Source organism: Rhinopithecus bieti, unplaced genomic scaffold (assembly GCF_001698545.2).
Source record: "Rhinopithecus bieti isolate Rb0 unplaced genomic scaffold, ASM169854v2 scaffold_33940, whole genome shotgun sequence".
NCBI classification, from domain to species: domain Eukaryota; kingdom Metazoa; phylum Chordata; class Mammalia; order Primates; family Cercopithecidae; genus Rhinopithecus; species Rhinopithecus bieti.
In genome coordinates, this window is record NW_016814565.1 from 825,710 (window position 1) to 835,258 (window position 9,549).

General features: G+C 42.6%; 1 protein-coding gene across 3 annotated transcripts in view; it reads right to left on the minus strand.

The window, feature by feature from the left end:
• The window catches only part of MYPN (myopalladin), a 102,934-nt gene that overhangs the window by 23,987 nt on the left and 69,398 nt on the right, over nucleotides 1-9,549 (minus strand). The window lies entirely within an intron of this gene.

Consider the following 9,549-nt stretch of genomic DNA (forward strand, 5'->3'; position numbering starts at 1 on the left):
AAAAAAAAAAAAAAGAAAAATATATCTCTACTGTAACAATACAAGATGGTGGGGGAAAAAAAAAAAAAGAGGCCAGGCGCAGTGACTCACACCTGTAATCCCAGCACTTTGAGAGGCTGAGGTAGGTGGATCACCTGAGGCCAGGAGTTTGAGACAAGCCTGGCCAACACGGCAAAACTCTGTATCTATAAAAATACAAAAATTAGCTGGGTGTGGTGGTGCACACCTATAATCCCAGCTACTGGGGTGGCTGAGTCATGAGAATTGCTTGAACTCAGAAGGCAAAGGTTGCAGTGAGCTGAGATCATACCACCGCAATTTAGCCTGGGCAACAGAGCAAAACTCTGTGTCAAAGAAAAAAAAAAAAAAGAAAGAAAGAAAGAAAAGAAAAGAAAAAGGAAAAAATCTCTCTTAACCCCATATCTACTTTCACTGCATCTCTCTGCCCCTCTCACAACAAAACCATTTGAAATAATTCTCTACTGTTATGAGATCATTTCATTGTCACCTATTCTCTTGCTAACCTACTTCAATTAGTCTTGTGTTCTTTTTGTTCCTCTGAGATTGTGACTGTCAGGGTCTTCAAATATGCCACATCTAATTGTCATTTATCTATTCTTACCTTACTTGATCTAAGCAGCATTAGACACAGATGACTACTTTTTCCTTTTGAAACATTTTCTTCTGTGACACACCATACTGGTCTTTCCTTCTCTTTCTCTCGCCGTACCAGTCTCCTGTGCTGGCTCCATCTCTGCTCTAGGTGAGCTCATCCAATGTCCAAGCTTCAGATACTTTCTGCTGATGACTCCCAAATCCATATCTCCAAGCCTGTTCTCTTTCCCAGAATTCCAGAGTCATATACTACTATTCTACATTATGATGTCTAATGGGCATTTCAAACAGGATGGCTCAAACAGAACACGCTTGACTTCTGTCCCCCAGAGATACTCCTAACCTCCTTTTCCTGATTTCAGGAAATGGCACCACTATTCATCCACTTGGTTAAGTGATTAAACCAATGTTTCTCACACTGTCTACCATGAAAATTCGGTTTTAAAAATTTCCAGCCTGCACTTTTGTAAAGTAAAATAAAAACAAATTACTAGCAAAATGAAAGAAATGCAAAATTATTGCATTTCTATATAAAACTTCCCTGTCAAATTTCTATAAAATTTTCTGAATTGTTACTCTTTTTTTTTTTTGAGACGGAGTGTCCCTCTGTTTTATTGCCCAGGCTGGCGTGCACCCTCTGCCATGCCCAGCTAACTTTTGTATTTCTGGTAGAGACGAGGTTCCACCATGTTGGCCAGGCTGATCTCGAACTCCTGATCTCAAGTGATCTACCCACCTCAGCTTCCCAAAGTGCTGGGATTATAGGCATGAGCCACCATGCCTGGCCCTGCATGATTACTCTTAATTTCTGTGCTAATCTCAAGGCAGAGAGGTGACATGTTGCAGGCTGGCACAGGTCCTCGGACCACACTTTGACAGCACTAAGTAAACCCTAAAACTAGGACTCATCTTGGATTCCTCTTACTCCCTCTCCCTGCCATAGCCTGCCCATCAAACTTAAATGTCACCTCCCCAAAGCAGCCTCCCCAGATCCCTTCATCTAATGTAACTCCCCATTCTAATTCTCTACATAGCACTGGTTACTATCTAGTATTTTTCTTGTTTGTTTATTGATTGAATGATTGAATCTCCAAGTGTTAGAATGGTAGCTCCACAAGAGCAGGGATCTTGTTTGTCTTCCTTCCCCCTATACTGACAGCACCTAGAAGAGTACTGGCACCATGGCAGGTGAGCACTTAATAAGTATCTGAAGAACGAGTGAATACATGAATGAAGTAGAAGCAATCATTTGTTCTGACATTACCACATCTTTGAGGAATCTGGGGCCATGTGCTTGGGGTGAGAGTGAGACCTTTGGTTAAACTTATGACTCTAGTTGACCCTAATTTTATAATTTAGGGGAACTCTATGGAGAAGGTACTGGCATGCTCCTGAAGTGGAATTTGGAAGCACATGGCTGATATGCACCTGCCCCTAGTCAGTGGGAGAGTGACTGAGTTCAGCACTCGTGCATTCTCAAGCTAAATCACATTAGTGATGTCCTCTAATTACTGTCTTATACATTCAGTAGAATCATCTGAATTTGAATAGAATTTTAACTTCGGAACTACAGAAACTAAGTGTTTCTTGGTTTTAATTTGTTGGAATCAATTTTAAATCTGCTCCTCTCTGCCACATCTCAAACTGGGTAAAAAAAAGTAAGTAGGCCGGGCGCGGTGGCTCAAGCCTGTAATCCCAGCACTTTGGGAGGCCGAGACGGGCGGATCACGAGGTCAGGAGATCGAGACCATCCTGGCTAACATGGTGAAACCTCGTCTCTACTAAAAAATACAAAAAACTAGCCAGGCGCGTTGGCGGGCGCCTGTAGTCCCAGCTACTTGGGAGGCTGAGGCAGGAGAATGGCGTGAACCCGGGAGGCGGAGCTTGCAGTGAGCTGAGATCCGGCCACTGCACTCCAGCCTGGGTGACAGAGCGAGACTCCGTCTCAAAAAAAAAAAAAAAAAAAAAAAAAAAGTAAGTACCCAGTTCTTATAGGGTGGAAAAGTGATTAATTTCCCGTAAAGTTTATTAATTTTAATGAGATCATTCAAATCAGTTAAAGTAAAAGATTGTTACTGGATTCTGAAACCAGATTTAGTTGAAATATATTAAGATTATTTTCTACATTATAGGAATATTTTTGGGAAAAGTTAATAATTAAAGCTTCCACTATCCACCTATTAGGTGAAACTATGTGAAACTGACATTTTGTAGGTCAACAACAGTAGACTATCAGAAGTTTCGTGTGATTCAACCTAATTCTTCACAATGACTGTATTTTCCATAAATATATTATATGGTCTCACAAGTTTGAAGTCTTTTCTAGACTTGCCAGTTTAAAATCACACCAGGAAATTTCTTTTCTTTGTTGGACTGTATTCATGATTCTAAATTGATATTACTTTTCTTTTTAACAAATTTGGGTTTATTTTCCAGGATGTTTAGAAGTAAACCAATAAGTCGTTTTATTCCGTTACCATGTGAGATAGGTGCTACATTTTATTATTTATTATTTTCAAATTACATTCAAAAAGAATAATTCACATAGTTCTCACTCCACATGCAGATCCTAGACCCCAAACTTTTCATGAGGGTGACTTCTCCATTTATTTCAGGCTCTGTGATCATTGGTGGAGAGGGGTGTAGACTGGGTGCCTATGTTCACGGGGAGAAGTGCCTAGAGGTGCTGACTGAGCCTGTATCTGGCAGGGGGTGTTGGGGAGGGTACGTGGATGGCACCCACCCTGGAGGCCCACTAGGGAATTAGCTGGGGACTCTTGCTATGGGTAAATCATAAAGAAAATGTTATTGTTTCCTAAAAGCTAATCTGTGCTTTTCAGAGTTTTCTGTTCATATTTCAGAAACAAAGACTAAAGCAAGCAGAAGTCCCAGTTTCTTTCTTGTTTTCCTCTTTTCTTTTTTCTTGTCCTTTCCTTTCTTTTCTTTTTGCTCCCTCCCTTCCTCCCCTCTTTCATTCCCTCCCTCCCTCCCTCCTTCTTTCTGACGTGATTTCGTCATGTTGCCCAGGCTGGTCTTGAATTCCTGAGCTCAAGCAATCCACCCGCCTCGGCCTCCCGAAGTGTTGGAATTACAGGCTTGAGCACGCCCAGCCAGAAGTCCCAGTTTCCATCATCACCAAGTTACAGTCATCCACCCTTAAACCGTTAACAGGAATGGGGAGGCTGTATGGCTTCAGATGTTTCCTTTTCACCCACCAGAGATTTTCCTCTTTCTTCTCTCGATGCTACACATCCTGGTCCTCCACCTCCCATTTCCAGCCCCCACTTCTCAGCATACTCCCAGGACTCGAGTAGTGCTGGCCAGCCAAGGACAGGGCACAGGCACCGAAAGCCAGAAAGGAAAGCTCCAAGACTTCGTCTCCCAACCTGTCCCTTCCCTGACACTGGGGCTGCAGCTGTTTCCCCAGACCTAGTCCTGGTGTTATCCATTGCCTGCCCTCATTCCATTTCTGTTTCCTCTGCTCCTGTCTCACTTCTATGTCCTGCCACAGTTCCTTAAACAAATGCCTCAAAAAATACAAAAATTAGCCGGGCGTGGTGGCGTGTGCCTGTAATCCCAGCTACTTGGGAGTCTGAGACAGGATAATCGCTTGAACCCGGGAGGCGGAGGTTGCAGTGAGCCAAGATCATGCCATTGCACTCCAGCCTGGGGGACAAGAGTGAAGCTCCATCTAAAAAAAAAAAAAATTGCCTCCAACAGTTAACAGTGGATCTGGGTTTACTCTGGTAAATCTTATTTGGGTCATTCATGCATCCGATCCTTTTACCAGTTCTCTATGAATGGCCCTTGTTCCTATGGGACTCTGTGAAAAAAAGGGCATATCAAGGTGGATATCAGACTCTTTTTACTCTCACATAGTCTGTTTCCAGTTATTCCTGAAAACTCTTACAAAGGCTTTACTTGCTTGATATCAGGATATTACGTATCTGAATCCAAATTACCAGGAACAAAAGAAAAACTTGAAGGATTAAGAGAAACAAGAAGAGGTCTATAGAATAAAAAAAAAATGAGTAACCAAGGAGCCAGCCCAAAATGGAGAAGTATTCTGGGGGGTTTTCTTTTCCTTTTTTCTTGAGACAGGTTCTCACTCTGTCACCCAGGCTGGAGTGCAATGGCGTGATCACAGCTCACTGCAGCCTCAACTCCTTAGGTTCAAGCAGTCCTCCCATCTCGGCCTCCCAAGTAGCAGAGATCACAGGTATGCACCATCATGCCCAGCTAATTTTTAATTTTTTTTCTAGAGATGGAGTCTCCCTATGTTGCCCAGGCTTGTCTTGAACAGGGCTCAAGCAATCCTCCCACTTTGGCTTCCCAAAGTGTTGGGATTACAGGCATAAGCCACTGTACCCGGCCTCTGGGGGTTTTCAGTAGGCAAGAGGTCTTAACCTTCTATGGCTTCTTGTTTTATTATGTCCTCAAATTTCCAATCCATCCATACCACCTCTAGCCCCTATTCTAATAGAGTTCTTGCTATAAGCTAAAGAACCTTCTCTGCAGTTTCTATTGCCTGCCTGGGGAGAACTGGTAAGTTCTTGGCTAACTACACTGTTAGAATTATTACAGGGAAAGATGAATTCCTGAAATTCTATATTATGAACTATTTTTTTTCCAAATAATTTTTTTTTTTTTTTTTTTTTTTGAGACAAGGTCTGGCTCTATTGCCTAGGCTGGAGTGCAGTGATGTGATCTCAGCTCCTTGCAGACTTTGCCTCCTGGGCGCAAGCCATCTTCCCATCAGCCTCCTGAATAGCTGGGACAACAGGCACACAGCACCCCCACAGCTAGCTAATTTTTGTATTTTTGGTAGACGGCGTTTCGCCACGTTGCCCAGGCTGGTCTTGAACTCCTAAGCTCAAGCAATCCGCCCGCCTCAGCCTCCCAAAGTTCTGGGTTTACAGGCGTGAGTCACTGTGCCTGGCTCCAGAGAAATATTATTATACATGGTGGTAAGTTATGATTATACTTATGCTTCAGAAACACAATGAGTTATAGATATACAGCCTTTAAGCACCTGCCTGAGAATATAAATACCACATTGTCTCTATGTATTCCAAACAACTAATTTTAGGAACTTGATTTTAAGTTAGGGCCTGATTTTACAGAATTTAAATGCTTGAATTAACTTAGCCAAAGGAACTACAGAAGCAATATGATGAAAATATGTGCTTTTTGTTTGACCATAAATGTGTATAGTAAATACACATTTGGCTATATATTTATTATCTTAACCAGTACTCCAAGTTGAGAGGTGATGAAAACAGAGAGCTCAATGAGTTGTTTAAAATATACTATTAGAGGCCAGGTGTGGTGGCTTATGCCTGTCATCCCAGCACTTTGGGTGGCTGAGGCAGGCGGATCAGCTGAGGTCAGGAGTTTGGGACCAGCCAGGCCAACGGGGTGACACCTCGTCTCTACTAAAAATACAAAAAAGTAGCCAGGCGTGGTGGTGAGTGTCTGTAGTCCCAGCTACTTGGGAGGCTGAGGCATGAGAATCACTTGAACCTGGGAGGCACAGGTTGTAGTGAGCCGAGATCGTGCCACTGCACTCCAGCCTGGGTGACAAAGTGAAACTCCATCTCAAAAAAACAAACAAACAAAAAAACACACAAAAAAACAAAAAAAAAGCCATATATATATATATTATATACATTATTAGTAACCAGGCAGTGAGGATACACTTGTAACCAGATTGTAATCAGAAGTTTCTACTGAGGCACCAAGATGGGCTAGATATCAGAAAACAAGTGACTTTTGAGACACACTGTTCTTCAGAAGTTTCAAAGCAGGTGCGTAAGGACAGCTTAGATGATTTCAACCTTTTACCTCCATCACAGACACAAGAGTCAGGAGGGAGAAGACCCAGCAAGAGGACTTTGGAGAGAGCCGTTAATGCCTGTGAGATGCCTACCTCCATCCCTAACCCTGGGGTACTTGTTTCACCTCAAGTTTAGCGAGGGAGATTAAATGGACCCCCTTGGAGAGGGTCCATTGGAGAGCTTGGCAAGCTTGCTATGCCTCCTACAGTTAGGGGGACACAGGGGTTTGCCATCTGCCCCCTGCCTGAGAAATCTAAAGAGTGAGGAGCAAGCTGGTTGTTTGGGGATGGGCAAGTGGAAGGCTGTCTTGAGTGGCCTGCAGGCCTACAGTGTGCCAGGGCAGAGGGCGTGCTGTGGTTCCCATGATGCATCCCTAGGCCACGGACAAAACAAAGTCAATGTGGGATCAGCTTAGGTCCTTTCAGGATCAGGAAAGGAAGGAATCAGGAGCAGAAGTTAGGCCGGGCGTGGTGGCTCACGTCTGTAATCCCAGCACTTTGGGAGGCTGAAGTAGGTGGATCACTTGATGTCAAGAGTTCGAGACCAGCCTGGCCAACATGGTGAAACCCCATCTCTATTACAAATACAAAAGTTAGCCAGGCATGATGGTGAGCACCTGTAATCCCAGCTATTCAGGAGGCTGAGGCAGGAGAATCTTGAACCCAGGAGATGGAGATTGCAGTGAGCCGAGATCATGCCACTGCAATTCAGCCTGGGCAACAGAGCAAGACTCCGTCTCAAAAAAAAAAAAAATTAAAATTAAATGTAAAGGTATTTTCTGCACTGTTCTGCACAAACGTTTCACTATCAATTCACTGTCCATAAATGTGCATTTTAAATGTCCAGTACGGGGTTTATGCTGTGTTCTCCATGTTCTTTTGCCTCATCTCCTTTGTGAGTAAAAACAGGAGTTTTTGTGTTAGCTGCTCATAGATGATGTCTACACTCAAAGGAAAGAATATATTTTTCTATGTAAATCTGGGTGTTATAGAAATTAAATCAATGAGAAATGACCCATCCTCTCTAGGCTCATGAATTGCATGGAATTAGAGTTGCTCTATGACAGGAAATGAAAAAGTTAAAAATATTTACTTCAGAAGAATATGCCACTTGAAAATATAACCATTTTTTTAAAAAACAGACAATCCTCTTAAGGCTGATAAATTGACAACTTGAAACATTTGATTTCTGGGACACATCTGCAAAAAGTTTCTTCAAATTGGCAGTTCCTTCAAATTGGTGGAGACAGTTTTTCTGTTGCCAACCATAGTGTAATGACGCATCCCAGTTGGACATGGCACTGCTGAGGTATGGGCCATGATCCAACAGTCACTGCCTGAGCTCACCCCTGGCTTTCTCTACTCTGTGTCCTGAGCCTGGAATTCAGGGGCAGATAATCAAACAGGATCAAGCCAGCTAGGAAACCTGCTCAAAGTGTTCCCAATAGATTCTGGGTATGAAGTGCACTAAAAGAAAGCATTGCATGTTAGAGAAAGTGTTCTCCTCTTCTTTCCAGAGACAGCCAGAGTTTAGAGACAGAAGAAAAGATTCTTAGATAAACTTGGAGGTAGGCCGGGCACAGTGGCCCACGCCTGTAATCCCAGCACATTGGGAGGCCAAGGCAGTGGATCACTTGAGCTCAGGAGTTCGAGACTAGCCTGGGCAAAATGGTGAAACTCCGTCTGTACAAATAACACAAGAATTAGCCAGGAGTAGTGGCACGTGCCTGTAGTGCCATCTACTTGGAGGTCTCAGGTAGGAGAATTGCTTGAGCGCGGGAGGTGAAGGTTGCAGTGAGCAGAGAATGCACCATTGCACTCTGCACTCCAATCTGGGTGACAGAAACTTGGAGGTTCACATGCCTAGAAGATAATTTCTTTTGCTATTTATCTAGCAATCACTTGTTGCCTTCAATAGAAATAACTAGTTGTCATAGTCTACCCTGTCTCTGCTGCCAAATTCTTAGTAAGTACCTATTATGTGCTAAACACTGTGATAGACAATGGGGATACAACATTCTGCACCTTCTCTACAACAGTCTCTCCAACATTCTCTACCTTCAAGGAGCTTGCATAAAAATACTTTTAATCCAATTTTGTACTTAAGAATAAAGAATTCTTAAAAGATGCACAGATTTACTTTATACTTAAATGTTTGGTTAACACAAGAGTTTTGTTTAATTTCTGTGTGCTTTTAAAAGTTTTCATTTTGGCAAAACCTCATCTCTATAAATAAACTACAAATAAGCAGGTGGCTTGTACCTGTAGACCCAGCCACTGGGGGTGGGGCTGAGGTGGGAGGATTACTTGAGCCCAGGAGGTCAAGACTGCAATGAGTGGAGATCGCACCACTGCACTCCAGCCTGGGTGACAGAGTGATACCCTGTCTCAAAAAAATAAAAAAGTTTTCATCTTTTAAAATCAGCTGATTAAGTTGGATTGTTACCATAATGGGTAGTATCCATAATGAGGTATAATCAGAATCTATATAGTCAAGTGAACTATTTTCCATAGTTTTGCAGCAAATCCAAACTTTTCTACTTGGTTAACAGTTGTATTACCTTATCTGAAACCAATGTAAATCCCATAGCTGGGGTTGATCCAGCAATGTTCACTGAGCACCTACTCTGCACCATGCACGACAGGGATGCAGCAATGAACAAGACACCTCCCAATCTGAGCCCCTAGGGAGCTTCTGACTGCTGCATTCTATGTGGGTCCATGGCAGAGGATACAGAGACACTTCACTATCCCAGCAGCCGGGGTCCTGCAATGCCCAAAGTGGGCAGCATAAAGCCAGTGGCCTTACAAAGTAGAATGTAAGGCCAATGTGAAATTCTTGTTAGAAAGGGAATGAATGGCATGACTATTCATGGCTCACAAAAGAGGATTGTCATAAAGAATTCATGGTAAGAGATAAAAGAGGAAAGACTTAAATAGAAGATCTGACAGAACAGCTTAGAAGGAGATTAGAGGAACAAAAGGCAGAACAAATATTAGGTACTTATTTTTTTCCCTCTGTCACATAGGGCAGTATCTGGAAACTGCAGATAGTTTAAAATAAATAATAATAATAATAATAATAATAATAATAATAA